Raw genomic sequence first — 23,791 nt, 5'->3', positions numbered from 1 at the left:
AATGCTTTAAGAACATCAAACTATTTTTTGAGTTCACAGAATTCATAGAACTAATTTACGTTTGCCAGTCTTTCCCCCTCCCCTCTATAACTTTAACTTGCCTTCTCCCCACAAGGGAGATTCAATTAAAGAAACAAAATATGTTTCTTATTTCCCCTACCCCAATCCTTAAATATAGCAGAGCCTGTCCTGTGTATTAAGGCTAGAAGACTCCCAACCAACAACGTGCACAGATGGGTATATATAAGTATATATATAATGGGTATATAATAAGTCCAGCTTATTGTATTAGAGAAGAAGCTGAACACAAACCCTGCATCTGAACATTTTAAACTTGGGAAATTTAGATACAGAACCCGTACTTCACAGCTGGCATTTATAAGTATAATGGACCAAACTAAAATGTTGAATCTAGTCTCCCTTAGTTTTGAGTGAATCATGATAATAGTGGCATCAAAATGTAGGCCAGTATAGTGGTGAAGAATGAAGCTGGCAGATCTATGAAACAATATGCTGCTGTGTATGAGATGGGAGTGGGCCATGGTTAAGATAGTCCTCCCCAAGACCCTACCTTCTCAGCCAGAGCCCTTGTACTGAGGCAGTTCCAAGACTGTCAATGGCATATGACAATGTCATTCTGCCCCCTTCTGCACCCTCCTGGACATGAGCCCAAAGCTGGAATTATCAGCTATCAAAACTCTCTGAGCACTGCATCCCCAGCAGAAGTCCCCACAAGCCTTCCCACTAGTAAAAGCCTTCTAGTACACATCCCTAGCAACACAGGTTGTTCACTGATTGATCTTTTCTATAATGGAATGATAGATGCCTGGGCCCTCCATCCCTCCCAATGACTGTGTTTTTCTACGAATATTAACTCCTTGCTAATCTTTTACAGCACTTTATGAGATACCAGCTTTGATTTGTTGGTTGTAATATTTTTCTTTTGTGGGGGAGAGCTGTTACTAAAAAGCTCAGGCCCCCCTACATTACCTGCCTCTCTCTTATTCCCTCCCTCTCCCCTGCTAAATATCTCAGGTGAGTCAGATGCTGCTGGTGTGAGTGGGGTACACTTTGTTATGCCAGGATTTTTTGCCTTTTCATGAGTGAGTGGAGAAACAATAACAGAAAACTCCCACTGGCACACATTCTGCAGGAACTTTAAATAGAGATATTAATGTGAAAGTGCAAATAATGATCTGGAAATCTATAGACTGTGGGCCTAATTGTGCCACTCATATCCACCCACAGAAAGGGCCATCTACACACGGGTCTTAGCTTCATTGCATGGAAGGAGGTGTCAGCTGCCTTCACTGTAACATTCTCCCCATTTTCTCGAGCCCCACAGAATGCTCTCCATTCATCCATGGGCGAGAAGGACAGGAGAGGACTGGATAGTATGGAACTGCATCAGTTGGGTGATGTATCATCTCTCACCAGCTTTATGGGGACCTGGCAGGAAAGACCATTTGCCACAAACTCCCTCTGTGTTAGGGATGCTCTTTGGGGGTGGCCTCAATAAGGGAAGATCCTCACAGCATGACTCCAAAGAGGCCCTGCTGACAGGAATGGTGGAAGTGCTGAGGATCCAGTGCCTGTGCTGACATACAGCTGTCATAGTTCAGGGCAACTGCATTTCTCCTCAGAAGAACTGTATTTCTCCTCAGATGTCCATAATGAGCATCCACTCTCAGGCTTCCTGCTCCCTGGCCATCACCTCTCTTTGGTGAAGCCACACCTCTCTCTCTCTCTCTCTACCTCCTGAGTGGGTCTCCAGGCTGTGCAGTTCCTTGCCTTCACTGTGTTATTCCCAGCAGAGACAGATGGCAGGCAGTCCGGAGTGGCTCATGAATGTGGGTACCAACCTCAGGACAGACTGTTACAAACCAGGGCACAAACCCCAAACTAGTGGTGTGTTCTATACTTAGATTTCATCAACCAAGTATCAAGTATGAACTCCGCAAGCATTATAACAGCCTTAACATGGAGTCACAGACAGTCCCCTTGGGCACTCCAGTGTATCTTGCCACCAAGGCAAGCCTGCTATTGTGACAGATGGAACCATACACCAAAAAACACAACAATATTCAGGTTACTCCCAAACCCAAAGGACCAGTCACTTACCACAGGTCAATTGCACCTCAGATCTCACACCAATGACAACGTTAGTAGCCAATCCTGTAACAAGCTAACTGAAGTTTTATTAACTGAGAAAAGGAAATGAGGAGTTATTTACAAGGTTAAAGCAGGTAAACATACACACAAACAACTTACAGTCTTAGGTTCCAAAAATAATAGAAACTGCTGTAATATGCAAGCTCTATATGTCCTTTAGGGCTAACCCAAGCTAAACAGCTTGGGATCCCTTGCTTAAGCTTAGAAATATTGCCCTTTCCAAATTCCAAGCAGCATGACAATTTCTTCTTGACAGAGATTTTTATTCCCTCCCCCAGAGCTCAAGCTGTGATTGTATGAGTGTTTGTGCATACCCCTTCTTCATGAGTATATGGAAAACGATCAACAAAACTTTTTGTTCACTGATGTTCCACAAAGATTTGTCTGGTATCTATAGGCCTCCTTTTGTTGGACAGGACATGACACCTCTTGCGGTAAACTAGTATTTCACACTTGGTAATGCTTCTTTCCTCTCTGTGCGAGTTTCCAGGTTCATAGCAACTCTTTTATAGTTACCAAGCAAACACTTAAATATTATCTTATAACATGGGATACAGATATTGTAGTGAGACTAATGCATGCAGAAACTCACAAGCATTTAATAAAGTCCAAACACTAAACAAGTCTCTATAAATCTAATACCTATTTTAGCAATGCTAGCATACAGGTGAGCCAGACTGGTTTCCAGCTATGTATTTGTCAGTGTATAGTGATGCCTAGGGGCCTTGGCATGAGCTTGCACCTGGTCTGCCAATACCACAAAAGGCTGCTCAAGCAGGCCTGCTTGCTTTCTCTTCAGAGATGGTTAACAGTATAGCTGCCCACAGTTATTGTTATCACACAGCTATTTTTATGCAAACCTATTTTATTTTAAGGTAAAAGCACTATAGAGAAAACAGATTAAAAACAATAAAAGAACTTACATGAATGCTAACCAGCCAGAGGTCACCCCAACACTAACATGGGCTCTGGCAGGAGCAGTCCTTCAAAACCCCACCCAAGTAGTCTGAAGTTCATCATAGCTTCAGCTCAGAACAAGCCCACAGTCTTATGGGGACTCAGTAGGCCCAGTCCTTCATCACTTCCCTACATTTAGGGCCCTCTATGGATCAGCTGTCTTGTCCATTTGCTGGATCAGAAAGAAGGCCATGAACCTGTTTAAAAAGAGGCTATTTATCCAAAAACCCTTTCTTGCCTGTTGGCCCCTGAAGATTCCAGTCTGAACTGGTCTATGTGAACCTTTCCGGGGCAGCTTCAAAGGGCTGATAACCAGAAGAATAAAATTAGCATCTCCCTCCTCCTAGAGATCTTACATGCACATACCACAATAACACATACACAACCGTATTTTAATACAATGGACCCCCAAAGTATTAAACCTAATTCAATGAAGTTTAAATTAATTCACTAACATTTATCTTAATTCCACAAGGCTGCCCAGGATATTGCGGGATATTGTCAGTCTGTCACAACTGCATCTCTCTATGTGACAGTCCTGGCCTCCTAGGGATCTATGGTATTTGTAGGGTAGATCCATAGCGGCAAACCCTGACTTTCCCGTAAAATAATTCAGGAGGAACTTGGCAAAGAAAAGTCCCTTAGCTATTTCTCCTGTGTTTTCCCTAGAAGAGGCTGCAGGCCCATTTGTAAACTAGCTGCTGGTATTATGCTTACTAGCTACTTTGTACAAGTATTTTTATGAAAATTCTGTGAAGCAAGGGTATATCCTTCCCTTCTTACATGTGCATAACTCCCACTGACATTAATGGGACTTATGTATGCATCTCAAGAAGAGAGAAGATCCCTAAGCATCCCTGTTATGATGTCATTAGGATGCAAAATGGTGGTGGGAAAATGTCAATGCACATCTTTGGAGATCTCATTTAAATGCCATTATGATGTACTGTAATTACCATCATTGGCCAAATCATGAATCCTGGGAGACCTTATTAGGACTGATCTGGAATAGAACAAAACTTGTTTTTCTGTTGCACCTTTCATACTCTAGATACCACAAAGTATTTTACAAAGAAATGATTTCAGTGCTGGAATGCTGACCATGGCACTTCCTCTGTTCTTTTTGAAAAGTATCGGAAGACTTAAGTTTCCACTTTGAAAAACCACCGGGTACTGATAGAAAGATATTCAGTTTAACATCTTATCTGAAGGACAATGCCTTTACATGTTCAAATTCGTAGGGATTTGGGCTCACAGCCCATGCACATAATGGGACTTGAACTAAATCTACTGGCTACCAACAGACATTATGGCCCTGATCCAGAAAAGCACATAAATATATGCTCAATAGTCTTATGCTTAAAGTTAAGCATGTGCTTTATTATTTTGCTGCCTGACGCATATAATGGCAAAAAAATCTCATTTTTTAATATTTAAAGTGTTGGGAAAATTTACATTGCAATATAAATAATTTGTAATAATATAATAAATGATTCCATTCCAAATACTGCAATATCATCAAAACAATAATAAGGGCTAAAATCAACACCTTACAATTAATAAACAGAATGATTAATTACTATTATTATTGATGTGTTCTAGGGTAGCACCTAGGAGACCGACAGATAGATGATTGTGCTAGACACTATTCAAACACAGAATAAAAAGATGGTCCTTGCCCCAAGCAGTTTACAATCTAAGTGTAAAATACAAGACAACAGATAGATAAAGACAGATGGGGAGCACCAGGAAGTAATGAGACAATATTAGTCAGCGTGCCAGGCAGTCGTCTCAGCAGGCCAGTAGCCTAGCCATTGTCAAGTTTTTTGTAGGCATCATAGAAAAGGTGAGTTTTGAAAGAGGATAATGTGGTAGTTTTGCAGTTCCTCCCAAGAGTGTGGGTAGCATGGGAGAAAGCATGAAGGTGCTTGTTTAAAAATGTTACAAGTGGGCGATGGAGGCTGGCACCATGGGCTGATCATCAGTGGGAGCTGACATGTTGATAGTGAATGAGAGATGATAGGTAGTGTTGCAGCATGCTGTGAAGGGCCTTGAAATTAAAGACAAGTAGCTTATGTTTGATGCAATAGAGAAGAGGGATCCAGTGGAGCAATGCACAGAGAGAAGTGACGTGGTTAAAGTGACAGACTAGGAAAAAAGAAAAGGAGCACTTGTGGCACCTTAGAGACTAACCAATTTATTTGAGCATAAGCTTTTGTGAGCTACAGCTCACTTCATCGGATGCATACTGTGGAAAGTGTAGAAGATCTTTTTATACACACAAAGCATGAAAAAATACCTCCCCCCACCCCACTCTCCTGCTGGTAATAGCTTATCTAAAGTGATCACTCTCCTTACAATGTGTATGATAATCAAGTTGGGCCATTTCCAGCACAAATCCAGGTTTTCTCACCCTCCCGCTCCCCCCGCCGCACACACACACACAAACCCACTCTCCTGCTGGTAATAGTTTATGTAAAGTGACTACTCTCCTTACAATGTGCATGATAATCAAGGTGGGCCATTTCCAGCACAAATCCAGAGTTTAACAAGAACGTCTGGGGGAGGGGGGGTTAGGAAAAAACAAGGGGAAATAGGTTACCTTGCATAATGACTTAGCCACTCCCAGTCTCTATTCAAGCCTAAGTTAATTGTATCCAATTTGCAAATGAATTCCAATTCAACAGTTTCTCGCTGGAGTCTGGATTTGAAGTTTTTTGTTGTAATATTGCAACTTTCATGTCTTTAATCGTGTGACCAGAGAGATGGAAGTGTTCTCCGACTGGTTTATGAATGTTATAATTCTTGACATCTGATTTGTGTCCATTTATTCTTTTACGTAGAGACTGCCCAGTTTGACCAATGTACATGGCAGAGGGGCATTGCTGGCACATGATGGCATATATCACATTGGTGGATGTGCAGGTGAACGAGCCTCTGATAGTGTGGCTGAAGTTATTAGGCCCTGTGATGGTGTCCCCTGAATAGATATGTGGGCACAGTTGACAATGGGCTTTGTTGCAAGGATAGGTTCCTGGGTTAGTGGTTCTGTTGTGTGGTATGTGGTTGCTGGTGAGTATTTGCTTCAGGTTGGGGGACTGTCTGTAGGCAAGGACTGGCCTGTCTCCCAAGATTTGTGAGAGTGTTGGGTCATCCTTCAGGATAGGTTGTAGATCCTTAATAATGCATTGGAGGGGTTTTAGTTGGGGGCTGAAGGTGACGGCTAGTGGCATTCTGTTATTTTCTTCGTTAGGCCTGTCCTGTAATAGGTGACTTCTGGGAACTCTTCTGGCTCTATCAATCTGTTTCTTCACTTCCACAGGTGGGTATTGTAGTTGTAAGAATGCTTGATAGAGATCTTGTAGGTGTTTGTCTCTGTCTAAGGGGTTGGAGCAAATGCGGTTGTATCGCAGAGCTTGGCTGTAGACGATGGATCGTGTGGTGTGGTCAGGGTGAAAGCTGGTGGCATGTAGGTAGGAATAGCGGTCAGTAGGTTTCCGGTATAGGGTGGTGTTCATGTGACCATCGTTTATTATCGTTTATTCCTGTAGTGTCCAGGAAGTGGATCTCTTGTGTGGACTGGACCAGGCTGAGGTTGATGGTGGGATGGAAATTGTTGAAATCATGGTGGAATTCCTCAAGGGCTTCTTTTCCATGGGTCCAGATGATGAAGATGTCATCAATATAGCGCAAGTAGAGTAGGGGCATTAGGGGACAAGAGCTGAGGAAGCGTTGTTCTAAGTCAGCCATAAAAATGTTGGCATACTGTGGGGCCATGCGGGTACCCATAGCAGTGCCACTGATCTGAAGGTATATATTGTCCCCAAATGTAAAATAGTTATGGGTAAGGACAAAGTCATAAAGTTCAGCCACCAGGTTAGCCGTGACATTATCGGGGATAGTGTTCTTGACGGCTTGTAGTCCATCTTTGTGTGGAATGTTGGTGCAGAGGGCTTCTACATCCATAGTGGCCAGGATGGTGTTATCAGGAAGATCACCGATGGATTGTAGTTTCCTCAGGAAGTCAGTGATGTGGTAACTGGGAGCACTGGGAGCGTAGGGCCTGAGTAGGGAGTCTACATAGCCAGACAATCCTGCTGTCAGGGTGCCAATGCCTGAGATGATGGGGTGCCCAGGATTTCCAGGTTTAGTAGTAGATAGAATATCCCAGGTCGGGGTTCCAGGTGTGTGTCTGTGTGGATTTGATCTTGTGCTTTTTCAGGGAGTTTCTTGAGCAAATGCTGTAGTTTCTTTTGGTAACTCTCAGTGGGATCAGAGGGTAATGGCTTGTAGAAAGTGGTGTTGGAGAGCTGCCGAGGAGCCTCTTGTTCATATTCCGACCTATTCATGATGACAACAGCACCTCCTTTGTCAGCCTTTTTGATTATGATGTCAGAGTTGTTTCTGAGGCTGTGGATGGCATTGTGTTCCGCACGGCTGAGGTTATGGGGCAAGTGATGCTGCTTTTCCACAATTTCAGCCCGTGCACGTCGGCGGAAGCACTCTATGTAGAAGTCCAGTCTGCTGTTTTGACCTTCAGGAGGAGTCCACCTAGAAACCTTCTTTTTGTAGTGTTGGTAGGGAGGTCTCTGTGGATTAGTATGTTGTTCAGAGGTATGTTGGAAATATTCCTTGAATTGGAGACGTCGAAAATAGGATTCTAGGTCACCACAGAACTGTATCATATTCGTGGGGGTGGAGGGGCAGAAGGAGTGGCCCCGAGATAGGACAGCTGCTTCTGCTGGGCTGAGAGTATAGTTGGATAGGTTAACAATATTGCTGGGTGGGTTGAGGGAACCATTGCTGTGGCCCCTTGTGAACTACTACATGCCTTAATATATGGTCTTTTAATCACAATATATTATTTGTCAATTAATACTAAATGCAATATTGTACAAATGAAATGTATTTGCCTTTTCCTTAGTTTTGTGAATTACCCAAGCAATATTTTCAGTAATTAATTCTCAGAAAATTCCATGTGAAACCAAGAAACACAACAAGCTACATTCTTACTTAGTCATTTATCTCTTTCCTCTTCACTGGACACAAAAGATTCACTTTAGTTAGGAGAAAAAAAAGAAGTATCTCATGACTATACTCAGGAAATCATTTCCTCCCTTCCCCCATTTTCTTTCATTAAATCAATGAAAAGGCAATTTTCAATATGTCCACAGAATGTGTGATAGCTGTAATGTGCAATCTCCATATATGTAAGAGTACATATTACAGAAATTGTGACTATAACATCCATGCACATTTAGTTTAGTCATTAATGTGTTTCTTATTTCATACACTTGAATCCGGTTGTTCTTTTCAGTATTCGTTTGTTCCCTTTCTTCCCTGTCATCTAATATTCTACCTGCTTATTATGTTGTCACTCTATCACTTTCCAACTCTTTACCTCCACAATTCTGATGTCATTTTTCTAATTCTCTGCTGCCCTTCTTTAGTGTCAGACTCCTTCAATATGTCATCCTGCTTTTCTTCTGCATCGCAGAACGTAACAACGTAGCACCACTCTGCCTGCAATTTTCCATGTAATATTTCATTAGTTTTATAAACAGGATTTGTGACTTCTTTTCATTTATTGCATTGTAAGCTTTTAATAGATCTGACTAAAACCACCCAGTTTGCCTTCATCAGTTCTATTTCAATTCTTTCTTATGCAGTACAGTTATTGTGAATGATAAACTCTCAAGGCTGACCTTTTCAGCTGTGTTAATGGGAACTTCTTTGTACGTTCATTTATTTTAAAAAGTGTTGCTTGCATATATTGCTTTATTGTTTATCAGCAACTCTGACCTTGAAATACAAGAGCTTTATCCCTTAAATATAAGGATTATTAATTATCTTGATAATTACACCTGATAATCTAAATAATTAAATCCTCAAATAAAGAGGTCTAATAGATTTAGTTGCTCCACCTCACAAGTAGTACCTAAGCCTATGAGTAGAGCGGAGCAAAAACTTTTGTCTGAAACATTTTTTTAGTGAAAAATAAAGATTCAGCTACACTGAACCTTTTGTGAACTTGTGTTGGTTTTGCCAAATTGTGCATTTTGAAAAAAACAAAGACAAACCCAAAATTCCAAAAAAATCACAATGTTTTGTTTTTACATTTTCAAAACAAAAACATTTTGATACTTTGGTTTGAAATGACTTTTTCTTTCAAAATGTCCTTTAATTTTATTTTTAATAACTAAAAATGTTAAAAAGTGGTCAAACACAAAATAAAACATTCTGATTTTGCCAAAATGGAACATTTTGTTTGATCCGAAATGAAATTTTAAAAACTTTTTAAAATTGCCAATGAACCATACAATCCATTATTTGCACATCTCTACCTTTGATCAGACCCATGAGAGTCATGGTGTAGTGTACTACCTAGCAAAAGAAAGGATATTGGAATGTGATCTTTAGCTATTAAAATTAAGCCAAATTTAGCTCACTTCAACCTATCCAGGTTTTGATCAATAGACCATATACTATTTTAAGTTTGTACAGCTGTGTTATTACACAGTTACGCACTCAAATATGATGCCCTCAAAGGAAATGGAAACTCCTTTTTTAAAAAAGGAAAACAGTAATGCCAGTTACGGGAATTTTAAGTGAACAAAACCTTAATAATAATAAAAAAAGAAACCCAAAATATCACACACAAAAAGAGGATCACAATTTTTCTTATAGTGTTTGGAGATACTGCAGGGCAGGTCTTTTGTAGCAGGAGGTTGTCTGAAAGGGGGGTAAGTCACTTAGGGTATCTCTATACTGCAATTAAAAACCCGCAGCTGGCCTGTGCCAGCTGACTGGAGCTCAGGCTAAGCATCTGTTTAATTGCAGTGTACACGTTCAGGCTCGGTCTGGAATCCAGGCTCTAGGCTGTGTAATGTGGGAGGGTCCCAGAGCTTGGGCTGTAGCCCAAGCCTGAATGTCTACACCCCAATTACACAGCCACACAGCCCAAGCCCCATGAGTCCAAGTCAGCTGCATGGGCCAGCTACACGTGTCTAATTACAGTGCAGATTTGCCCTTATACAGGATTAATTGTGCAGACACTGATTTCCTGATACTGGTTTCACACTGGCCTTACTTCCATGTACATCTGTTGACTTCAATGGAGGTTTTTTTCCATTTCTGGAGGCACTGCAATACCAGGTCGATGCATGGGGTGGACAGAGCAAGCTCCTATTCCATTACCCTGTTTCAAAATCAATTTAATATACCGTCCTCCAATAAAGGACATACCACATATTAAACTGATAAGAACAGATACTACACTTGATCCTAGTTACCACTGATTTACATAAATGAAAATCAGATATGAAAATCAGACCTACTCATTATTTTTTATCTTTCCTTTCAAACTTTTTCATTGCATACGGATACTAAATGCATGTACTAGGCTGACCAGACAGCAAGTGTGAAAAATCGGGAAAGAGAGTGGGGGTAACAGGAACCTATATAAGAAAAAGCCCCAAATATCAGGACTTTCCCTATAAAATTAGGACATCTGGTCACCCTAGCATGTATGTACCCATGTGCCCACCTCATTTCAGCTGCAAAAATCAGCGCATTAAAATATGGTCAGAATATGAATTAAAAATTCATATTGTCTATGGAAAAAAACTAACTCTTTCACCACAAGACACATATCAACAATGTATTGCTATCTTGATTCCTTTTTATGATTTTATAAAACAGCATTCTTTAAATCTAGGAACAGCAAGAAATTATTTGATTGTCTCCTTTGCATAAATGACTCTTTTAATTAATTGGAATTAGACTGACTCTGATCAGGCCATGAGATCAAAAACCATAATTACATAGTATATGTTAAGTACATTTTGATATATAACTATGCTGAATTATTTTTTGTTTAATCTTTTCAGTTAGTGTTTCTAATATTTCTACTGTAGTTTGATTATACATAACAGATAGATAGCTTAACAGGCTGGAATATTAGACACGATAACTGAAGGATGTAATATATATGGCCCTTGGCATTTTTTTAACTGTTGCCCTGACTGTGGCTCCACTTTTATCCACACATGCCTTATTTTTAATTTTAAAATGTAAGAATGAAACAATGCAGCCCCATACCTTCGTAAAATTGAAAAAATATATATACTAATAAAGCTTTAAGGAATTTTATGTTTTTAAAAAGCATGAAGATTTTAACTTTTCTGTTGCTATGAAGGTTGCAACCTGACAGAACTTGCAGAGGTTGCATAAGGTACTTCTGAATTTTTCATGTTCTGACTTTAGATTGGCCCACTTTAACAAGTATGTGCAGTACACATCCATAAGGCCAGACCAGTGCCCTTTTTGTAGATATATGATTTATTGAATATTGGGTTAGTATTCAGTTTGTGGAGGCAACATTTGTATTCACACCAAATACTGACTTGAATGCAGTTCATTCAAGATAATATTCAACGGCTGACTCTGAATATCTACTGGAACTCACTGGTCCAAATTCATCCCTTGTGTAACTGTACGGGCTTTGGTGCAGTTACATCAGAATTTAATTGGGACCTTTATCATAAATGTGTGTGTTCTTCTAAAAAGTTTTGCCCAATGATCCCAATTATAAACACAAAATCATAATTCTCTTTCTTTTTTTAAAAAAAATCAGTTTTTATTGGAGATCTGTTGTACAGAACAACATAACAGGTATTCAAATACAAGATACACAATAGCAGCTTGGATATATATAATATTAACATTTTAAACTGTTCTAATAAAAGACTTTCAAACAAAAAAGGGAACCCCCCCACCAAAGAAAACCCACCCAAAACAATGACATTTTACTTTAATCGAATAAATTTAGCAGATATGTAAACCAATCCACCGAACTCTTGAACTTCTTCCACACTGAGGTTACAAATACTGAGCCAGATTCATCAATGTGCTTTGGCTGCTTTGCACGAACCCAGTGACATAAAGTAGCTGTAAAAACCCAGCTTATTTGGGCAGTGTAGGGCTGTTCTGAGTCACTGAAACAGAGCAAAGCAGCTGCAGTGTACTCTCCCATTCAACAGGCATATTACTTTTATCTATGGCTCTATTAAATGAACTTCCAAATTAAAGCTGCTGTACATGATGTGCAACAGTAGCCAGAAAGAAATAGTCACCAATTGCTTGAGTCATGGGGTAAGCCATCCTTTCCACACAAACTACAGAATCTAGGTGTTATTCAAAGCTATGATGCTGGACTCTAGCTTTCCTGTGTCTTACAGTTAGTGTTTTCTGGACATATTATGGATCTGGTTCAGTATCTTTCAAGGACCCTTCGCTTCACTATATTTTTGATGTTACTCATTTGGAGGGGAGGAGGCTGGCACCACTGACAGCTCTATTGCATAAAAAAAGATCATCCAGTCTCCCCCCAGTGCACCGAGGGCAGGAATGGGATGAGACCTCAAGCTAGCCAGAGAAGTTTGATGCACCTCAGTAAAAGACCTGACAACCAGTGAAAGATCCTGTTTGCTCAGATTATCTGTGGGAGTTAAGAACTAGATGTAACATCCAATCAATGTCTTACTTTTAGGTTGGTTTTGTAGCTTCTTTGGGGAGGTCCTGGCCAGCTTGTTATACGGGGTTCTTTCAACCCAAAGCTCTTGGTAACTTTTACTCTGTGTAAGGTGGTATCAGGAAATAAATCAGGGGAGACACGGCCATCCGAGGGATAGATGTCTGGCACAAACAGGATAACACAAGAGTGCTTTCACTTAAAGCTAAACTTTACTTAGTCTCAAGCACTAACACACGTCAGCAAAAGGTTAGTAAAACACCCCCAACCCTTGATAATTACCAAAGCTGACTGTGGCTCTCGAGTGGCACAGTGGCAGGCTTCCGGTGGCCAAATCTTCTGTCTGCCAGTGGGGACTGCAAGATGTATCCAGAGGGAGAGTCCAAAAAGAATCCAACTACCTCAAAATTTTCCCCCTTCTTTATACATTAGTAATAGAATGACATGTCCCTTAAAGAAAACTTTTTAAGTAAGCAGTTTCAATAGTCAAGCAAGAGGTTCCTTCTGATTATCCATTAACCAGGTGTGGGTTTTTCCAGAGTTTGCAGCCTTGAGGCCCCAATAGACATTCCTGGGGAACATCCTGCTCTTCGAAAATGCACGTATCAGCCACTTCAACACAATTCTTATCAGGAAGGACTCGGGGTCAAGCTGTCCTTTCTGTGGCACCCAACCTCCCCCCGCCCACCTCCCCTCCACACTCCTGCCTTGGTCATACTGAGAGTGCTGAATGGCCAATTTACAGCCTGCTGACATGGCTGCTTTTAGCAATAAGCCATAGTGGTTTCAGGCATTTTACTGGTTTGCCAAAGTCTCCCCATACAAGCTAACATGGAATGCTGATTTAGAGAGCGGTTTAAACAATATATGAACTTATGTGTGGATCTAGCTTCCATGTTAAACAATTATAACTTGTATTCGTAGACAAGATGCAAAGTAAAACTTTTGTACAGTGTGCACTTTTCTAAAACAGCATCTGCTGGTGAGATATCATAGCTGACATAGGTATAGAGAGGTGACTGGCTACATACTAGACATAAGATGCTGTGAAATCAGAAAGTAGTAACCTGATTAATTACAGTGAAAATAACTCAGTAAAAGATGGAGAGAAAAGGAGTGCCAACAGAGATATGAAAGATTCTATTAAGAAAAAGTTAACTTCACTTACAAAACACTTGATTAATCAGACTTTATACAAGCAGAATTCAACCTCTTCCCAGTCTGGGGTCTGGCTGTAGTGAATCCTACTCACAGGAGCTACTCAGACCTATCGGCTGAAATATCATCCACAGCCACTCCACACTAGGCATAGTATTAGTGCTACTGAATCCACATAATTAGTCTACCAGGAGCCCCACCTAGGGGTGTAAGTGGTTCAGAGGACCTTGTCTGGGTCTTTCACGACAGGATGAATTTCACACCTACGGTAGGAAATAATTCTTGAAATACAGCAAGTTCAAAAATCTGTAATTTTACCATGAAAAAATTGCCACTCACGGGTTTTAAAAAACATCACAGGATGTGTGTACAGTACACGCTGTTGTTTACATGAGAATACCTTGTGGCATATTCTTCTTTTGATGATGTATGTGATTACTGTATATGACCCTACACACTCCTGTATTCACACCCTAGACACTATTATAATAATCTTTGTACAAACTATGCCTTTTGACGTATCATTTGAAAACTACCAACTCACTGATCATTAATATTTTTGTGTGATATATGTGTAGTGCATATTTAGAGCTATGGATATATGCTAGAATTATGACTAAAGTGTGTGAAACCAGGCATGTCAGGGAGAGTTGTAAACAGATTTCTCTTAGACAAAGGTATAGGTGCTGACTCCATGTCCTGTCCTTAAAGACAGGGGTGCTGAACCTCAAGAGATAAGCAATTGAATCAATTGATTGTATACAATATTACTATATTATAGAAATCTATTGAGCAACGTCTTTTACAAAAGCCAATGACACACTGGAGATCAATATCATTGTAAATTGTATGTACTGACACTACAGAAGGAATTATGAATACTCATTAATATTACACTTTACAGTCTGTGAAGCAAACAAAGGGAGAAACTGGTCTCTTTGAAACAGGAGGGAATGCCACAGCCCTCTACCTGTTTCTGAATAAATTATGCAAGGTCTGACCAAAAACAATGGAAGCCCCAGTTACATAGAAATCAGCAGGGGGATGGGAAGAACACAAGAAAGGAAGAACAGCATGAAGTTAGCCTGCCTCTTGAAACAAGATCAATGAACTTTGAAAGAGATTCTTTCCAAAGGTTTATTGGACAATACAGGGAGGGGTAGAGAACTTCTCAATTATCCATCACTAGATAGACAAAAGGGAACAGAGCACTTGCAAGCTGAGAAAGATGGGTTCTTCAACCAAGGGAGGTTGAAGTCTCTGGGAACTGAATAAAGGCCCTTGTGCTTCTGTGGAAGGTCCTGACTGACAGAAAGTCAGCCATGGCTGGGAAGAAGGAAGATTGGTGAGAGAAACCATCTTGAACAAAGCCTGTACCTTGCTAGATTAAGTTTTAGACTTTTAGATGCATTTTCACTTAAATTTGCTTTTAACCCTTTCTATCTTTACTCCTTTTACTTGGCATTACTTAACCCATGCCCTGTTGTTAATAAATGTGTTTTATTTTTACTATAAATCAACTGAGTGCCGTGTTTGCTGGGAAGGGTGTATTTACCCCAATTAAGTTAGTGAGCTGAAAAGTGCTTTTGTCTCTTTAAAGGAACCAACAAACTTCATTATTTCTCTGAACTGTCCAGGAGAGGGCTGGACATTGCAGAGCAGACACTTTGGGGAAAATATGGGTCTGGGAATGTGTTGGAGTCATCTTGCTGGTTGTAACCAAGGCTGGTGGAAGCCAGAGTAGGGCTGTGGGGCTTTAGACAGACAGCTCGGGTCAGAGCAGCTGAACCAGGGATGGCTGCATAGCACACAGACACTCAGGGTATGACCTACATACTTGTTGCTGACTATAGCATCCCAGGCTGGGAGCTATAATAGCAAAGCATTGTGAGACACTCAGGGTCACAGCTCCTTACTGATCTGGATTGCACCCCAAATCTCATGATACTGTACCACAAAGCTAATGTGAGTTTTGTACTTATTTTTAGCCAAATCCTGCTTCTATTTACTTCAATGGGAGCAGAAATAGGCCCTTATTGGAAAATTCCCCCCTAAAATATATTCATTTAAAATTTGGGCTCAATATTAGATTCTACACCTCTGAAACACATACCTTACTTGTATCATGATTTACCAAGACATTTTAAATTCAAATGATTCTCTTCATCCTACACTGTATGTCGCCAGCTTGCTGTATTGTCAGTCTGATAATTATCATCATCAAGTGATAGAGGTACAGAGTTTGGACATATGCATACTTGCATTATGTTCTCAGATTTGCATGCGAGTTGGGGTAGAGGAATAATTTCTGATGTCTGTACAAATTATATATGGAAACATAAAACTCCAAAGATGTTTACCAAAATTTAACCATTTGGGCAGCAATTTGACATGCCATGTGTCTTCCTCGGGCTAACTATTTGGAAAGTATCAGCCAAAATGGTTAAGCCATTTCTCTCTCTTATTTCTAATAGTTGCTTCAAAGCTGTCTGCTATAAATTGGAAATGATAATAAAATAACTACAGAAATGCAGCTTGCTGTTGCCCTTCACATTTTACCCTCTTGTCCCAATTTTGCTAAGTTATAACACAGCCAGCTGGAAAAGAATCCCCATTCTGATTTTTAACCACTACAATGAAAGTGAAAAGAAAACTTCAGTCTGATCACTTAGGCTTTACCACCCCGCCCCCCACTCCCCCAGAAAACTTGCATGCACACGTGTGCGCCCTCTCTCTCACAGACATGTATTCTTCTCTTTTGAAGTATTTCAAAAACAAAGCTTCCACTCCAGTGAAGACTATGGGCCAGATTGTGACAGCCTTTGCGAGGGTGTGTAGAAAGGGTTAAAAAGGCACAAGAAGCCTCCTTCACGACTTGGTCTCCTGTATAAGAGTCACATCTAATTGAAGTCCATGTACTTGTAAGATTATTCCCTCCTAAGAGGTGTGAACTGAACAAAAAGCCAAGGAACATAGTGGGAAAGAGAGGTAAATGTCCATTGTGCACATAACTTCTCTGTCAGATGCTCTTCAGGGAACTGTGCCTCCCTGAAGATCTCCCCCACAGCTTCCTTTGGGATGGTGCAACTCTGCATTGCTCCCAATACAGGTCATTGACTTCAAAGCACAACCTAGTCCAAATGTTCTCTAACCAAACAATCACTGTTGAAGCAGCTTGCTGATGAGCAGATGCTTTCCAAGAAAAACCCTTTATTATGAATAGAATTATGTATAGCAATACGGTGACAAGCTTCACATGACTCAGTGTAGCTGCATCTTTGTTTCTGCTCGTGGCAGGAAGTGTGCCCCAGGAAACCAAAGACTGCATGAAGAATGTACAGGACATGTGGCATCTTTACACTTCCTGGACAACTTATTCTATAGCACAATTGTATTGCTATGCTGGGAGGTTGGGCAATCACATCACCTCATTGAAAGCTGTTGAGCATAACCTCCATTCAGGCTAAACAAGGGAACAATGAAATGCCCCTTTGTTTAGAGATAGCTGAAACAATGGTAAACCATGACCCAAGGACTAAACCATATATCCAAGGGGTTTCCCAAAGGTTTGATAACTGTGGGGCAGGAGATTGATTTGATAGATGCTCGAGGTGTGTGTGTGGGGGGGGGGGCAGTAGAAACCCAAGGAGACAGATGGAACAAGCACTGGCAGCATGGCCAGGAGAAAAAGCTAGAGAGAGAGCTTTTTGGGTAGAGTGCTGGCTGAAAGAGACTTGAAACTGTGAGCAAAGGAACCGTCTCCTGCTGTTTGATTCCAACTGTATTCAGGGAACAGGACTTTGTAATTCTTTGTAAATAAATATGACTGCATCAGAGAAATACCTGACTCCATCATCATTTTCTCCTCCTAATGGAAACAACCCACAAGACACTGAATATTGGCTAACATCTTGGGCCAAAAGTCCTGCTGAAACATGCCTATCTCCTTTTTGAGTTCAGAGGAGGATGATAACATTTCAGAGTGTGTGTAGGCAAAAGTGACATATAAAGATGTACTCAGAGCCAATTTACAGCAGTGGGTAAAAATCATACTGTATCTGATTCAAACTAGAATAGCTGATGCCTACTCTGAGGAGCCTCCATCCGTTGAATCATCAAATCCCTCCTGGACTTGGCCTATTTGCAGAGACACTGTAGGAGAACACCCACTTGACAGGAGGAGGATGCCATTTTTACTTTGCCAAATTCTACTCACACATGATAAAAGCTGAAGGAAAGCCAGTGTGAGATGTGAAAGCCACTTAAATGAAGCATTTACTCCTTACTTGCCATAAGCTGGGGTGGTGTCCTTCACAAGCTGTTCCCATTAAACTCTGTGCCATTTTTTCTCTCTCCATTGCTACTGTCAAAACCAGATGCCTACGCTATCATATGTATGACATTCCCCGTTAAAGAGCTAGTCTTGATATGTAACTAACTGTGTTTGGTGGCCTTTTGCACCAGTATTTCAGGCTCTTGTCTGACTAAACTGGGCTTCTTGTTTCTCACTTACAAGGCCTTAAACATGACCCAGGAGCAATTATCTTTCCTTGAGCTCAATCAAGCTAGAGTACATTACATCACAGTAAATACAACGTTAGGATGCTCCAGATTTCCAGCTAGCAACTGTATATATAAAATGGATCTGTATATAAAAGTAACAAATCAGGTAAAGTGCTAATTCCACAAAGAACTCCATGCATGTCAGCTATAAAAATAAAAAGGGATATTTCATGCTCTGCATAGCTTTTTTTGATTTTTGCATGCAACTATGTACTCATTTAAAACATTCAGCTGCATCTCTGTATTCAAAGGCATGACCTGCAGCTTTTCTTCTTCTGTCAGGAAGATCAAACACAGCCAACTCCTTTTCAAAAGTTTCAGAGGAGCAGAGAAAAAAATTCTCTCCCCATCCAAAGCTTCATTTCTAGTCACACAGATATTAAAAGTATTGCAGAGATACATCGAAAGCAAATGCTTTTCAGCGGCCATTTCAAAGCTCAGTGCCCTTTTTAAAGAGCTTATTGTGACTTAGCTCTTGCTCATCTCTTAATCATGCAGAAAATGTTCATGTTAGAGAAGCTGGGGGAAATTCAGCCATGAAACACCCCCAAAGTTCAAAATCTCATATGTGGGGTGGGTACTTGTTGCCAGGCAACTCTTTAGAGTAGCAGCTGCAATCAAGTTTCAAAAGATATTTTTGGAGGTACTGTTCAGAAAAGCATCACAGCCTTGAATGACCCTGCAACATGCCAGCACCCGAAGCTCTTAGTTATTACTCAGACAAACTCCCTCTGAAGTCAGTAGAGTTCATTTCAGTTAAGACTGATCACCAAAAGAGGGCCAGGTTGTGCCCAACTGATCAATGGGGCACAACAGTGGAAAGGTATGGGGCAAGAAGCCTCTGTGATAAAACCTTACAGCAGTAATAGACCAGCAGAGGACAATGTCGTGAATTTGGTAAGGATGAATCCGCTGCAGCTATTTTCCTCCCAAGGAGGAGGGTGATATTTGGTGGATTTTTTAACAGGTTCTCATTTTTTTCTGATTTCTGACTTCCAGTGTGTGAAGTTTTCTCCTTATCTTAAATGGCCATCATTTCCCATTACTGTCATTGGTGCTGAAGCCACAGGCTGCCCTCAGCAAGGTAGCTACATGTCCCTTTAACCTTTACGATTAAAGTGCAGCTGCCCCCAGCAAAGACAGACCTTCGTTTCCCATGTGGCAGAAGCCAAGGTGCCCAGAGGGTAGATGATGGTCTGTTACACATCCTTTGGGATTTTTTGGAACAAGACAGGAAAATATGAAGAGTCTGGTGAATGTGTGTGTGTGGGGGGGGGGTGTTGTGGAATGAAATAGATGTGGGGATGCAGGGGAACATGGCATGGGACAGAAGGAGAGCGATGGTAGGAGACTAAGGGAAAAGGAGGGAAATATGGGTGCAAGTGAATGTGTAGAGCAGGGGGTGAAGAGGAGACTATGGGAACATGGAGGGAAAACGGGAGTGAGGTAGCTGTTTGGGTAAGTAGGAGAAATGAGAGTGGTAGAACAGCAGTTCCCCACATCCCCTAGGGGATAGGAGAGGGTAAGTGGAGTTCCTGTCAATCCATGTACTGGGGAGCTGTTTTTTTGTGCATATATTTAAAGCTGAATTTGACCCTGAGATGAAGACACAAATATTGCGGGTAGGTGTCTTCACTAAGGATGAAAAAAACAAAAGACAGACAAAAGACAATGTGATTTTTGTTTTTTAAATCTTATGAATTTTAAGCCAGCCTCATGATTTCTTGAGGGAGCTGACTCAGAATTTTTGGACTTTGGGGGATGGTAATACCGAAGATTCCTGAAAGCTCCAAAGCTCCCCTTAGAACTCACAACTCCATTCTGTCCCCAATGCAGGCCAATATCTATCAGTATTATTTTATTTTATTTTATTTTGGGGCTGTGGGTCTACCAATGTGAAGCTGGTATTACCAGTATTTTTAATACATTGTGTCCTTCTTACTATTACAGGTTGGGAATAGAGAGAGATAGTTTAGTCAGGACTTAAAAGTGTTCTATAACAAGTGTTAGGTCTTTGTGGGAAGGAATAGCTTAGTGGTTTGAGCATTGGCCTGCTAAACCCAGGGTTGTGAGTTCAGTCCTTGAGGGGGTCATTTAGGGATCTGGGGCAAAAATTGGGGATTGGTCTGCTTTGAGCACGACGGTTGGACTAGATGACCTCCTGAGGTCCCTTCCAACCCTGATATTCTATGATTCTATCATTCTATCGTTGCCAGATGATGGGTTGTCAGTAGCAAAGGTTTATGGATTGAACAGCATATTTACCATAAAACATTTGTGAAGGGTTCAGTCACTGAGACCCCCTTGGGACTGTTACCTGACATGCTGAATTTGCCTCTGAGCCTGTTTTCCCTGCCAACTTGGGACTTCCAGAACCTGTCTTGTTGAGCCAGATATGCTAGCCTACTGCAATACAGACGCAGGTCTGGTCCATGCCCCTGAAGCTGCAGACTTTAACCAAAAACTGCTCAGCAGGTCACCTATCTCCAGCACCCAGACATCCAGTTCCCAAAGAGATCCAAACCCCAACTAAATCTGTTTTACTCTGTATATAGCTGCATCTCAGGGAGGTGAACCCCTTTTGTTCTTCCATCGACCTAGCACTGCCTACATCTGGGATTAGGTTGGCTTAACCATGTCACTCATGGGTGTGACTTTTCACACCCCTGAGCAACATAGATGGGTCAAATTAATTTATGTAGGTAGACTGGGACTAGGTGCCTATCAACATGAAATGTACTGACTATGCCCATGGGAGTGTTGCATGACTTCAGCAGTCTGTACAGAGACTTGTCCTAGAGGGAGCTTTTAAATAAATAAGTCTCTAGTGTGCTGCTCCCTGACTGGTAAATGGCATGAATACCAAATCCAAGAGTTCAAAAACCAGTAGACCACCCCAAACAAATCTTCCAACCTTAAATACACACACTAGTCGTTCCCAGTGTCTTTGTACCCATCCTGCACATGTGCATCATAGTACCATTGCAAGAAGCATTAAATCTTAAGAAGAAAGAAAATCTGATGGAAATGATGAGGGCATCAGTACTGCATTCCCTGCATTCGGAAGTGGTCTCTCAGTATCAGCTGTTTAACTGCCTTGCCTTATCACAAACCCCCTTTTACAACTCCTAATTTTTTTTTTTTTGGTCTGATTTGGTGAACCAGCCCAATTCAGTCCTCAAATTTACAGCCAAAAATCAGACCTTCCTGCAATTAATTATCACAGAGTTCTCAACAAATTTTCTCACAGATTTTGCCTTTTAAAAAGATAATATCTATCTGTATACATATGATATACAGTATTTGGCTCCTTTAAACAGGATTATAATACATGCTGCCAGCATGATTTCTAGGTTTCCATGTGCTCCTGAAGATCAAGCAGGCTTATGACTGTCATGTGAAGATCCTGAGACGTGTTGCAACCCCCAAGGGCTCGTAGTATTAAGTCATGTGAGCAAATGTGAGAACAATATCTAGATTAAAAGGATAAATCCACTCTCACCAGCTTTACATTTACCAGTTTTATATACCTTATAGATTCAGTGAAGAAATATCCTTGGAGACTTGCATTTACGATGTCTTGGCTGTTTTCTGCACTTTTAAAGCTAGAGGTGATGGATGGACTATATTACATAAAATAGTTTCTGTTGGTACTTCTTAGAGCTGAGCCATATGTCCTTCAAAGCAGATTATATTTATTGTAAATGCACTTGGATTCATCTAGACATCTGTATCAAAGGAGTTAAAATCAAAAGGACCAGGATCAAAGAAACACAAAGGGCTATTAATTGTACTGGATGTAAGGGTTCCTTGCAAGCACTGCTACACCCACAAAGTGCTTAACTCTTTCCTTACTGTACAGGATTCCACTCCTATTTGCAGGCCATAAAAAAGTAAATCTTCATCATGACTTGGTGTACTCTTTCACTTCAGAGGGCTGCTGCACATACATTTAAAATGGTAGGGATTTCTGTAAGCTGTCAGCACTGCATGGATGACTGATTTCTACAGATTTTATTACACTCATTCCAACGTTACTTTCAAAGAGTCCCAGCTGATGACTCCTCTGATGCTAATGTTCTAGATATAGATATCCCCATATAACTTATCAACTTGTTGGAACTTATTTTGTCAAATCACTCCCTTAGGAGGCAGTGAAATTCAATCTAACAGCTTCTGGATGGTATACACTGAGCACAGTTCCTCACCGATACTTTGAAGAACCCATATTTATCAATAGATCAATCAATCCTGTGTTTACAAAAGACTACACAGTACTTAACAGAGTGCTGCTAAATAATGAATTTTAAATTACATCTGTTAAAACTCAGTCTTATGAAATGTAACCACATGTACCTTAAATAATTTTACCATCTGGTCTCAGATGAGATGGGAGCTCATTCTACAAGTGAGGAATAACAGAACATTAAGAACCAGAGCATACTTATGGGTCAGAAAGGAGACCCATTGACAGGTAATATCCCATCATATAAAGAAGGGAAAAGACCATCCAATTAAACTGTATATGCCCCAAAGACCATGCAATCAACCTAAACAAGGGATGACTTAACCAGTTAAAATGAAATAGAACTTGACTCAAAACTTGAACCAATTTCAAACTGGACCTATTTGAGCTCGACTAACATTCAGATAACTTTTTGCTCACTATTTTAATTTTTTCAAAAGTCAATACATTTCCTGGAACCAAGAGCAGAAATACCAAAGCACTGAAAGACTCTCATAGAATCATAGAATATCAGGGTTGGAAGGGAACTCAGGAGGTCATCTAGTCCAACCCCCTGCTCAAAGCAGGACCCCAAGTAAATCATCCCAGCCAGGGTTTTGTCAAGCCTGACCTTAAAAACCTCAAAGGAAGGAGATTCCACCACCTCCCCACGTAACCATTCCAGTGCCTCACCACCCTCCTAGTGAAAAGGTTTTCCTGATATCCAACCTAAACCTCCCCCACTGCAACTTGAGACCATTACTCCTTGTCCTGTCATCTGCTACCACTGAGAATAGTCTAGATCAGTGGTTCCCAAACTTGTTCCACCGCTTGTGCAAGGAAAGCCCCGGGCGGGTTTGTTTACCTGCTGCGTCTGCAGGTTCGGCTGATCACGGCTCCCAGTGGCCGCAGTTTGCGGCTCCAGGCCAATGGGAGCTGCCGGAAGTGGCGGTCAGTACGTTCCTTGGCCCGCGTCGCTTCCAGCAGCTCCCATTGGTCTGGAGCCGCAAACTGCGGCCATTGGGAGCCGTGATCGGCCGAACCTGCAGATGCAGCAGGTAAACAAACCGGCCCGCCCCGCTCGGGGCTTTCCCTGCACAAGCCGTGGAACAAGTTTGGGAACCACTGGTCTAGATCCATCCTCTTTGGAACCCCCTTTCAGGTAGTTGAAAGCAGCTATCAAA

The 23,791-nt window shown here is 41.1% G+C and overlaps 1 non-coding gene across 1 annotated transcript; it reads right to left on the bottom strand.

Moving 5' to 3' along the window:
* Positions 1-10,247: 10,247 nt before the first annotated feature.
* Positions 10,248-10,430, bottom strand: LOC144259756 (U2 spliceosomal RNA). Its single transcript, XR_013344899.1, has one exon. It is a non-coding gene; the product is annotated as a U2 spliceosomal RNA (small nuclear RNA).
* Between the last annotated feature and the right edge of the window lie 13,361 nt (positions 10,431-23,791).

This window comes from Eretmochelys imbricata, chromosome 1 (assembly GCF_965152235.1).
Source record: "Eretmochelys imbricata isolate rEreImb1 chromosome 1, rEreImb1.hap1, whole genome shotgun sequence".
NCBI lineage: Eukaryota > Metazoa > Chordata > Testudines > Cheloniidae > Eretmochelys > Eretmochelys imbricata.
Note: the sequence above shows the minus strand (reverse complement) of the source record. Positions and strands in the feature narration are given on the sequence as shown.